The following is a 12,781-nucleotide window of genomic DNA, read 5'->3' as shown; positions in this document are numbered from 1 at the left end:
AGCTCCCTTCTCCCGAGCAGTGGGAAGCCGTGCTGGTCAGCTCGGACCCGCAGATTCAACTACGGGCCATCGAGCGGGCTAATAAGGTCGCCGCCAGCCATGGACTAGCGGCCATCTAGTACGTCTCTCCATAGACCTGCTTGAGCGACGAAATAAATGTTTTCCAATCCAACCGCGAAAGTACCATCATTATGGCGGTGTGGTGGATGTTATCAAAAGCCTTGAAGGGGTCTAAAGCGAGTACAGCTTTAGTGTGGGCTGGGATAGTGGGGTCGAGGACGTCGTGCGTGATTTGCAGCATGGGGTGCTGGGAGTTTAGATGGGGGCGGAAACCGATCTTGGTTTGTGGATAGAGGTAGCGCTCGATCATCTGACCTTTAAGTCGGTTCCGTGCTACCTTTTCCAGAAGTGTAACGAGAAAGAGGTGAGGAAGATGGGTCTAATGTTTGCAACTGAGACAGGTTTGTTAGGTTTGGAGATGAAAATCATTTAGCGCACCGCCAGTATTGGGGGAGTGTGCCTGTCTGCCAGCAATCATTGAAACATTCTGTAATCTGTGGGATGGATACATGGTCTAGATTGCGTCGTTGCGTCAGCGATTTCGTCGAAACCCGGTGCCGAGGATGTGTGCAGGGATTGTATGGCGGTGCGACCTTCCCGCTCTGTGATATCTGTGTCGAGGTTTGGGTTATTTGTACCTGTATATGCTGAGAAGGGGTTGTTAGTACCCGGTGCAGTATGTGTAGTTTTAGTTGATCGATGAGGTCTGTGGGTGTGAGTGGTGTATTGTGAATGAGCCGAATTATATGTTGTGTGATTAATATGAATTGACTAGGGTCGTGGAGGTGGCGGAGGAGCTGTCAAAGTTTTCTGCTGCTAAGCTTACCAGACATTTCGTTGGAGATCTGGCCCAATTTTTCTCAATTAAGAGTTTTGGAGTGAGAGTTGAGTTTAGCTTGAAGTGTCGCGAGGCGTTTCCGCAGTTTCCGGTTGTGTTTCTGTCTCTTCCACCTGGTTTGGAGGCTGTTGTGTGCCTCCCAGATGTGTGCCAGTCGACTGTCTATTTCGTGTAGATGGATGGGTTGAGACGATACCTACACGAAATAGTGGGATAGAGTGTATGTAAAACGCTGGCAAACTTCTTGCTAGAACGCACTCTAAAACTTAGCTGCAGGTGCAGAATTATAAAGAGCCGGTTTATCCTAAGATAGCAAAAATATTAATGCATCTAACGAGGAGACCTAAATTCCGAAATGCGTACATTTCACATATCCTTCTGAAGCTGTAAGACACCTCACCGGTGTGGCAATAATAAGAACTGTGAAGAATCGCGAAAGTCACAGTTTGCAATGTCTGTCTTTGGTTTAAAAAACACATGGTTTAGGAAGATTTTCAGAAAACACTTTCCTTTTGTTTCTTGACGAATGCTATAAAAATGCACCACTACATTCCTAGCGGACAGCAATAGAGCATTGTAAACTCCCTGCGGAGGTAGGGGCAGCGGTGACACCAAATGCATTCATCTTTATATTATTCTCGTGAAGCCACGATTTTCCAACAGAAAGGTTTCATGCATCTCGCAGACGCCGCGGTCAGGATTGTACCGCAGTACCCGGGTTGATTGATTTATAGGAAGGGAAATGCGCAGTGACTGTCTCCTTTGTTTTATGTGGACACATCTGCCGCGCCGTAAGGGAAGGGGGGAGGTGGAAGTGAAAGTGGAAAGAGAGAAACAGGAGCCGTAGTGGAGGGTTACGGAGTAATTTCGACCACCTGGGGATCTTTAACGTGCGCTGACATAGCACAGCACACGGACGCCCCTTCATTTCGCCTCCATCGAAACACAGCTGCCGCGGTTGGGTACTAACCCCGATGTGGTGGTACAGTGGTAAGAAGCCCGACTAGTACACGGGTTCGATCCCGACCGCGGCAGCTGTGTTCTGATGGAGGCGAAACGAAGAGGCGCCGTGTGCTGTGGGGCTTGGGCAGGTAGGTCACCGCCGCTTGCGGCGGGGGCTAACCTGCTACCAAATTTTCATTTGTTGTAGGCTGTCATTGCACCCGCCACCGCTTCGGTGGTGGACGATGGCTGTTGTTGCGGCGCGCGTCTTTCCCTCTTCCTTTTCTTCTCTATTTTCTGTTCTGTCTGCACGAGGCAGCGGAGGTGGCTCAGCTACAGAGCCAGTGCAGGCCCGTGCAATTTCTTCTCCTCCTTCCTACAGCCACAACAACAACAATGTCAGCGCACGTTAAGATCCCAAGGTGGTCGAAATAACTCCGTAGACCTCCACTACGACTTTTATTTCGCTCTTTCCACTTTCACGCCCACCTTCCTCCCTTCCCTTACGTCGCGGATCAGGTGTCCACAGAAACAAGTGGGACGGATACTGCACGTTTCACTTTCTCTGAACCAATTATTATTATTAACGTGCGCTGACATCGCACAACAAACGAAGAGGCGTCGTGTGCTGTGCGATGTCAGCGCACGTTAAAAATCCCCAGGTGGTCGAAATTACTCCGTAGCCCTCCACTACGGCTCCTCTTTCTCTCTTTCCACTTTCTCTGTCATCTTCCACCCTTCCCTTACGGCGCGGTTGCGGTGTCCACAGAAAAACAAGTGAGACAGTTATCGCGCCTTTCCCTTCCTATAAAATAAATCAGTAATAATGAATAATATTATCTGTAGCTGCTAATGCGCTCAGTCATTAGCAATTGCTATTAGTTCCCAATGTTCCCTGCTTATTATTACTGATCTATCATAGGACGTCTTTTTCGCTGCCCTGAGAATTTTGACGCTCTTTTTACTATTCAGACGCTATAGGATTTCGCACTCGGTTTTGCTGATGTGCTTTCCATTCATTGGCAGTGTCAGAAATATTTTTATACTTCAGCTTGGTTTGCTTTGGTTTGGTTTGTGGGGTTTAATGTTACAAAGCGACTCAGACTATGCGAGATGCCGTAGTGGAGGACTTGAAATTTCGACCACCTGGGGTTCTTTAACGTGCACGGACATCGCACAACACACGGGCGCCTTAGCTTTTCGCCGCCATTGAAACGCGGACGCGGAGGCCGGGATTCGATCCCGCGTCCTTGGGAACAGTAGTCGAGCGCCGTAACCACTGCGCCACCCCGGCGGGCTTCAGCTTGTGAAAAGCTGAGTACATTTAATGTAATTTAATGTACTGACTGCACAAATCTAATGACAAAATGCAGTTAAATTGCCTCAATTGGGGGTTAGTCATCCTGCAGTAAGAAACTAGGGGCTTGTGCTAAAGAAATATTCATGACAAGTGAAATAAAAAACGAATCAAAGTTTGAAATATTAGCGTTCAGAGTACTTACCGTCATTGTTGGACTGCTATTGCAGCAATTCGTAGTGTCAAAAAAAAAGGTGTTCGCGTCACATGTGTGGGCATAAATAGGTACCTAAAGTGTGGCGATTGCATTGTAATTATTGTACTCCTTAGCCTACACTAAGGTCTTGAAAAAGTCTAGACCAGTTATTATATTACCAGCTGTGAACGTGGTATTTACTAAGGTAACCATTAGTAGAATGAGTAAAACCTTAGACTTCAATCAATCAATGTACAAGGCAGGTTTTAAGAAAGGATTCTTTATACCATCGATCATATTGATACTACCAACCAACCATTGTACGTAGCATTAATTGATTACGAGAAAGCATTCGACTCAGTCAAAATGTAAGAGGTGGTGAAAAAAGGGTGTAGATGAGCAGTATGTCAATGTATCGCAAGATAACTATAGGGCTGCACGGCAGCCATAGTTACTCACGAAGAAACTAAAAAAAATTGCCATAAAATGGTTTTAGATGAGGAGAATTCACAGCTTGCCTAGAGGAAGGATGCAGGGACTCGGAATGGGAGCTGTTATGGCTAAGGTTTGATGGAGAATACCTCAGTAATCTGCAATCCACTGATGAAATCGCCTTGCTAAGTAACTCGGGGGACAAACGCAAAAAAATGTTGATGACATGGACACTGAAAACCAAAAAGCCGGTCTAGACCTTAATACGCTGGAGACTAAGGGAATGTTCAACAGCACCGGAAAGAACACCAGTTTGCATTAGGGAGCGAATATGTCTGCATAACACATGTAATAACCGCTGATCCGGATCACGAAAGGTAAATAACTAGCATAATAAAATTAGGATGGAGTGCATATGTCAAGTATTTGCAGATTTTGATCGGCAGCTTAACGGTATTGCTCAAGGGGAAAGTATACAACAGTTGCTTCTTGCCGGTACTCACCTATGTGACTCAAATGTGGAGGATAACAAATAGGGTTTGGCACAGAAGGGTATGGAACGGAAAATGTTATGTGTAGCTTTAACAGAAAGGAAATGTAAATAATGGGTCAGACGGATAACTCGAGTTGTGTATATTCTAGTCGAAATCCAGAAGAAATGTGCATGGGCAGGACATACAGCTCAAAGAGATGATAACCGATAGTCGCTGAGAGTAGCAAATCATATTCCAAAGAAATAAAAGCATGGTAGGGGTGGGTGGGTAAAGTTAGGAGGTTTTGTGGCCAGCATTCTTGACAACCCCCCAGACAAGAAAAAACAGCTCCAGAAACATATATACCGCTTTTCGTGGCAGGGAGAGGAAGGTAAAGCGAGCCATTGTCTGCCTGCCCAGATTCAAAGGTGGCCTGGGGCTGCCCGATCTGGATATTCTCGCAAGGGCTCTGCACATCAAATGGACATTAAGAGCCGTCGAATGGGACATGCCGCTAACAAAAACGATGGCTTCGTACTATCCGTCGACACGGCTGCGAACATTCACTGAGAAGGCCCTACACCACAACACCCCGCATGCAGGGTCACCCCTATCATTTTACCGAAAGAAAACTCGCCTGACGTTAACCCACAAACCATGAACCTGAAAGATATTATCAATATAATCACCCCTCCGCTCCCTGCCCGCCTATCAAGCTACATGCTATGTGCAGAAAGACCCAGTTGGCAGTACATAACCGCCCACTTCCTCGATGCACACCGAGCCTCCGTGATGTGTAGGTTCGCAAGAGGCATTTTATCAATCAGACGGCGTGCCTTCGTCCCTGCGACGTCAGGAATGATTGACCTGTGTCCCTTCTGCTTGGCCCGAGAGACAGCGGAGCACATCTTTCTTGACTGCCTAATTCCCGCAGCACGCCTAGAGCGTCTGAGAGATATGTTAGGCCTCCCCGGGGTTCCATACCCCACCGTGCGCTACTTCAACCCGCTTCCAAAGGAAGGGCGCAAGCAGTTTGTCTTGACACTGGCAGAGGTCAGCTATCAGGTGCGGTTGGCCCGTTGCAAAGCGGCCTACTCGAACAAGACTCCCAGCCTCCATGAAGTGAAGGCCAAAATCAGAAAAGAACTATGGTTCCACCTAGAGAGAGAGAGACGCCACTTAGGGAGAAATAAGTTTTTCGAAGAATGGGGACACCCCATGGTTATCTTCAAAGAAAACGGAAAAACTAGAAGTGAGATATTAGAAGACTTGCTCGCGTCAGACTTGGACCCACTGGGGGGGGGGGGGGGGCGTGGTGCCTATCCACTGCGACCACGCCCCGGTGGGAACAGGCCGGGTTGCATGAGCCCCTTGGCTGGGAAAAGCCCGCTCCCCTAAACAAAAAAAAAAAACCCAAACCTTATGGTGCGGGAGGCCTTGCCTGGGGTCGCCGTAGGATGATGATGGTCGCAGGTTGAGGTTAGTACCCTCACAGGAGGATCGCACCTAGTGCATGCTTCCTTCCATCTGACAAGACAAGTTAGGAGGTTTTCAGGGGTCATGTGAATGCAGCTAGCACAGGGTAGGGTTAATAGACCGATCCCACCGACCAATCTATGAATGCGCCAGTTTCTCGGTAGTTTCACCGCCGCATTACTGTAATCTCCGTTCCGCAGGAACTCAAAGCACAATTCTCGTACTTCACGCCGGCAAAACTTTGTTGTGATTTTTTCACGAAATCACAGTGACAGTTGACTGTTACGTGCAAAGAAAGCATTCTGAGAGTCAGTAAATCTGTTTTTTTTTCTTAAGGAATAGCCTCGTTGAATTGGGAAGCGCATATCGGAAATAATTGAGGGCTGCGTGCAAAAAATCGCATCCTGGTAATTTGCAGCTCTCGTGATTAATGGCTGATTGATGTGTGATAAGCGATCGCGAGGTAAAGAAATAATTGTAATTAATTGATGAATTAAAAAAAATGAAAAATTGGAAAAGAAGGTTCAAAGTCGTCAAAATGCTCAGAATGAAAAACCAATGATTGATGACCTAACAAAGAAAATTTAAAGTGTGTATTTTATGAAACAATTCAAAGAAATAAAGAAAAATAGGGTTCAAAGGTTTTAAAAGCATAAAACGAAAGCCCATGCATGATATACTAATAAATAAATATCAGAGGGTGTCGACCAATTATTTACTTTAAATATAAGAAAGATGGAGAAATCGTGAAAAGGAGTGAAATGCACATAATGAAAACTCAATACTTGATGTTAATTAAATATAGAGAACCTAATTGATCAAAAATAAATTTTAGTAATTCTATAAGATTTAAAAAATGGAGTGAAAGGTGACAAACTGATTTTGATTCTTTAGGGTTGATTTCGGGAATAATGCCTGAGCCGAAAAGTGTTAAAGCCAAATCATGCGTAAGATGGCTGATCTTCTGGCCTTCGGTTTTGCTTCATAGGGTAGGCTTCATAGACTTCATAGCGTCATATCTAAAGGCAGCTACACCAGTATACTACATGGACACTGGTATAGAGTGTGGTTAGATTTATTTATTTATTCTCAAATACTGCTGTCTGTTTCTTTCTAGACATAGCAGGAATAGGTTACAGGGCTTTTGAATATGACAATGCAAAACAACATTGTTAGACAATTTTTTTTTAAATTTGATCATTCAGGAGTGAACGCATGGAACCTTCTCAGGCATGGCAAAATTCAGTAATCTGTGGGCAAAAAAAAATATTTAACACAATCCAAGCAAATGGAACATTGTTATATGGGTGAGCGTACCGGCTAACTCGTGCAGTGAAAATAATCAATGAGATAGGTGCTTGATTGTTAGTCGACTCCTGTATGATTTCTTGCGACATTAGACTCACTAGTGTGTCGACATAACAGCAGCTCAAGTGATGAGCGTTTGCATGGAATGACGGTATCAACTTGCGGTATTACCGGCTCTAAATAAATCTGACAGCTTCGTTTTGAACAGATTCAAGACTAGGAATCCATTTGGAATGTTTAAGCATACCCGCGCAGCTCACACAACCTAATGCAAGATCCTGCAAATACCCCTCATTTTGCCGTGGCTCAACAGCCGACCCCAAGTGTGACTTATGAGCGCGCCGACCCACACTTTTGCCAGTAGTCGTTCCTTGCTGCATCGGAGTACGTGGGCGGCCGTAAAGGGGGATTGAACTTTGCGACGTTTCTAAAAAAATGGGCTTGCTCTGTAGCAGCGACTCCATCCAGGCAGAGATTACTGCGTCAGACTCCAGTGAACCAGGTGAAACCGCCCGCTGACACTGATTTTAACCTCTTCCTGCGCCGAAGAGTCAAGTCTTCGCCTCATATTTTTGTACTTTGAGGGATTTGGCTTACCGAACGATCAAAACAAAAGGCATTTCTTATATTTGTTCTTTGAATCCAACCATAGCCGCTGACCTAGCTTTGTAAAGTTCCTGTAACAAAACTGAACCGCAACTTTCTCGCTGTGCAGAGTAGTAAGTAGCACTGTGATGTGATGATTCCGAGTATATAATGCCATTGGTCAATGACAAAGAGACATTCCAGACAAAGTTTTTGAGTGATGTTCAGATTTGCGTGTATGTGAACTAGTTTCTCTACACCCTCACAACTTCTCCCCAATCCGCTCCCTGCCAAGAAATGTATATTGCTTGCTAATTCTTGTTGTTGGTGATCAACAATGCCCTCCACACTATCTGCACCATCAAAAATCTCTTGTATGGGGTTGTGCTGAACACCACAGAATTTGGACGTGTAACTTTGACCGAGCAGGAATAAGAAGTGGATTAAGTGCTACCCTAGCCATCAAATGTGGCAGCGGCTTTGTAGAAGAGCTCCACGTAGTTATTGATCTTGTAATCCTGGGCGTCAAGGGGTGGCAACATTGGTAACGCATTGCAGGCTGAAGATCCTGGGAGGTGCTCTCTGCAGACTAGCCTCAGCACCCTGTTGTACATAAGCTCAAACAGGCGCAACAAGTAGTCCTTCGCACCGACACCTTCGCACGGCGTCAGCGCCTGACCGATGCAATCCAACATGTCACCGTATGAGCTAGGGAGGGAGAAAAAAGAGGGCCATTAGTTAAGCACCCATACACTGCATCAGCAAAGTTGACCGACACTAAGCCTCAGACTCAAAATGATACTCGTAAAGTTTGCATATTTATAACCGTGCCACACGAGTCCATTCAATGCCACTAGCCTTACTGTAATTCGCTGCCTACTGTGTTCGAACAACTTCTTCGACAGAGAAATACGTACCATTTTCCTAATATTTCACACATAAGAGTATGTAGCTTAGTTCGAAACAACCTGCGATCTAGTATCAAATGTTTTATTGATAACTGTTTGTCAGGTAAGCAATCCCTCTAGTATTTCCGTCACTAACTTGCCATGTTGGCAGGCCCTTTTGTCTGACGTGAACTATCGGCTTCTGTGCTAGCAATGTTCTCTGTTGATATCTTTTCGTGTTGACATCCAAAATAGCGGCGTTCCTCGCATATTTTGTAGTGAGGAGCCTTTGAGGATATTGTGGTGGAATTTATGACACGCTTGCCGCCTTTATTGTCATTAGTCGGAAGTGTAATAACATTAAATGGGGATGTGCTGACTTGCTCCTATAATAATGAGATTAATATTCCCTAATTACAGTCATTTCTTACGTGTGTTACACGGGTATATACATTTATTTCAAGTCATTGTGAAATCGACATAGAAGACGTTTCTTAGCTGCCCACGATATAAAAGTATAAAAGAAAGAAAACACGAAAAATATAACCCGAGAACAGAATAGCCGATGCAGCATTCCCCCCCTGCTGGTACTGTGCCTTCAGAGGAGGCGAATTCCTGAACCCATTCTTGCTAGATTTTATGCTCAAAGCGGGGACAATGAGGTCAATAAAAATTATCTTTGTCAAAGTTGGTTAATAATTATAAACTTTAAATACATCTCAATAAAACTGCAACGGAGAGACACAAACGACATCAATATTGCCGTAACTGTATTGTTATTAGTCTCAATTGTTACTGAAAGCACAAGAAAACCTTGTGATAATGCCTGCGAAAGTTTTCAGGGCGCACTTCCGTCCGATGATTTGTTCTACCGAAACGGCACGACTGAAAAACATCGTGAATTTCCTCATACGGCAGAAGTTCAGCATCGGCCATTTGAACACGCTGGTACTGTGTAAAATATTAAATGCACCACTCTACTGCGAGATTGAATGAATAAAATTCTTGGTGTCAGTACACAACGCATGGCACAGTGTTCGGCGCGTGTAATGAACTTTACCGAAACCGGAAGTTTCGTCGGTATGAAAAACGACGGCCACGCCGCGGTGGCGGAGGTGACAAGTACCTTCGAGATTGGAGTCGGCCGCGTCCTCTGCTAGCCGTGCGTTCCCAAGCAGTCGACATGTCATTAATTTACTTTCCCACAGCGTTTACATCGCTGCATAATAGCATCCGCCACCAGTGCCCGGTGCCACAAAACTATGAGACTTTTACAGCAATACTTTTTTCTTAGGTAAATGTTCGAACACTTAAACAAATATCCTGCGGATTTACTGACTCGTCCCGGCTCTGCAAGCAATACGACAGAGAGCGCACTGATCGAACTCATTTCCCGCAAACAAGCGGCTTGTTACTACTGCCTTATATTTTTATATAGAATAGTGACAAATTCGATTCCAAGGGTAAGAAAGCATAGCAGGGGGCAGTAGAAAATTAGGTGGATGGATGAGGAAGACGTTCGCAGAGGTAAGTGTATGCAGCTTACTCAGAATCGGTTTAATTCGAGGGAAATGGAAGATGTCTTTGTCCTCCAGTGGGTACCGTCCCTCTGCTGCTAATGATGATAATAATGAACAACATATGTTGGTTACTGTGTAATCCAGTAATAGTTCACTTTTTCAATGCAGTGCTGCATATTTTGGGACGCTAATGCTTCAAATCACTTTATAGGTCTTTACCGCAATATAACGACTGATAGCCCCTTCATGGATCACTGCCTTGTCGTGGCGGAGGGGCTTACAAAAATCGATGAAGTCGTGAGCTCTGCTGTGTAGGGCCACCCAAGATAGACAGGTCACGGCAGAGAGTTCTGACAAAATGTGATTCACTAGAGAAGGTAATGGCAACCCACTCCAGTAATTTCTGCCAAGAATCCCTTATGGCCAGTCACAATTGCATCAATGATATGGCGCCAGAAGATGAGCCCCCCTGTTGGAAGGCGTCCGACGTGTCACTGGGAATGAACAAAGGGTGATTTCTAGTAGCTCCAGGACGAATGAAGCGGCTGGGCTAACGCCAAAAGGACGCTCAGTTGTGGATGTGTCGCGAAGCGACAGGAAAGTCCGATGTTGCAAGGAGATATATCACACAGCAACATGGAATGTAAGATCTATGACGCAAGCAAACTGGATGTCGTCAAGCGAGATATAGACACATTGAACATTGATATCTTGGGTATCAGAGAGCTCAAGTGGACAGGAATGAAGAATTTAATTCCGGCGACCATTGTGTCTTTCATTTTGGGCACGAATCCAGGAGAAGGAACGGGGTCGCTCTTGTAGTAAACAGAAGAATGGGCAAAGCAGTGCTAGGGTACAACCCCAAAAACGACCGAATGATTTCACTTCGGATCCAAGGTCAAGCTTTCAACATGACAGTTATTCAAGTCTATGCACCAACCACTACTGCAGAAGAAGCTGATGTTGAGAGATTTTCGCTGACCTGCAATGCCTTTTAGACCGCACTCCATCATCAGACGTCCTTTTTCTCATAGGAGACTGGAATGCTAAGGTGGGGAGTGAAGAAATATCCGGAATTACAGGCAAGTTCGGTTTTGGTGAGCCAATGAAGCTGGGCACAGGCTAGTAGAGTTTTGTCAAGAAAAGAACCTGGCCATAACGAATACACATTTTCAACAGCACAAGAGGCGCCTGTACACATGCACTTCACCGGATGGTCTGTACAGGAATCAGATTGATTATATTCTTTGCCGGCAGAGATGGAGACGCGCTATACAAGCAGTAAAAACAAGACCTGGGGCCGATTGTGGCACTGATAATCCGCTTGTTGTTGCCAAATTTAAGCTTCGATTCAGAAAACGCTGAAAACTAGAAGGCCTTTAAGGTATGATCTGGATCAAATTCCATCAGAATATACTGTGGAAGTGAGTAATCGATTTCAAGAATTAGTTCTAAAAGACAGAGGCCCTGAAGAAATGTGGATAGATGTTTGTGATAATAATACAAGAAGTTGCTACTAAGGTAGTTCCAAAGCAAAATAAATGCAAGAAAGCAAACTGGTTATCTAGAGAGGCTTTGCAAATATCTGAGGAAAGGAGGGTGGCAAAAGTTATGGGGGAAAGAGAAAGATACAAGGTTCTCAATGCGGATTTTCAGAAAATAGCAAGGAAACATAAGAATGCCTTCCTGAACATACACTGCCAAGCAGTTGAGGACAACAGCCAATTAAGGAACACAAGAGCCCTGTATAAGACAGTCAAAGATGTCAAAGGAAGCTTCTGTGCTAAGCAGAGCGTGATAGAGGCAAGGGCAACACTGCAAGCTCAGAGATAAAGAAGAGGTGGCAGGAATACACAGAAGAACTGTACAAGAAGGACCTGGTTATGCAAATACAACATAAGACGGTTGTGATTACTGATCTCGAGCCGGGTATCCTGAAGAGTGTAGTTGAATTGGCCCTAGCCAGCCTTGCTAAGAACAAAGCTAGCAGGATTTGATGGCATTCCAGCTGAGTTGCTTCAAATCCTCAACCCTGACGCTGTTAACATTCTGCATACATTATGTCAGATTATCTGGACAACCCTGCAGTGGCCACAGGATTGGAGGAGGTAAGTTTACACCACCATTCCAAGAAAGGCTGTGCCAAAGATTGTTCCAACTACCGCATGATCACGCTTATTTCGCATGCTAGCAAGGTGATGTTGAAAATCCTCCTAGGTAGGCTGCAGCAGTATGTGGATCAGGAGCTTCCGTTCGTGCAAGCTGGGTTCCGCAAGGGCAGAGCAACTAGAGACCGGATTGCCAACCTTCGCTGGATCATGGAAAAAGCAAGAGAGTTCCAGAAACCCATCTACTTCTGCTTTATTGATTATGCGAAAGCGTTTGACTGCGTAGATCACAGCAGATGGTGGCAAGCTCTCCAAGAGTTGGGAGTTCTAATTCACCTCATCTGTCTCCTCAAGAACCTGTATGAAGGGCAAGAGGCCACAGGCAGAATTGGACATGGTGTTAGTGATTGGTTTCCTGTTGAGAAAGGAGTGAGACAAGGCTGCATACTGTCGGCCTACCTATTTAACCTATATGAAGAGTACACCATGAAGAAGGCCGGTCTGGACGAGTCTTCAGCTGGAGTGAAGATTGCTGGAAAACGTATCAACAACCTTAGATATGCAGCTGATACCACTTTAATGGCAGAAGGTGAAGTGGAACTCAAGTAACTTGTTATGCGCGTACAAGAAGAGAGTGAGAAGTTTGGGCTTAAACTGAA

This window comes from Amblyomma maculatum, chromosome 10 (assembly GCF_055883805.1).
Source record: "Amblyomma maculatum isolate TAMU_Amacu chromosome 10, ASM5588380v1, whole genome shotgun sequence".
Lineage (NCBI taxonomy): Eukaryota > Metazoa > Arthropoda > Arachnida > Ixodida > Ixodidae > Amblyomma > Amblyomma maculatum.
The sequence above is the reverse complement of the archived record's forward strand: the minus strand, read 5'-3'. Positions refer to the sequence as shown.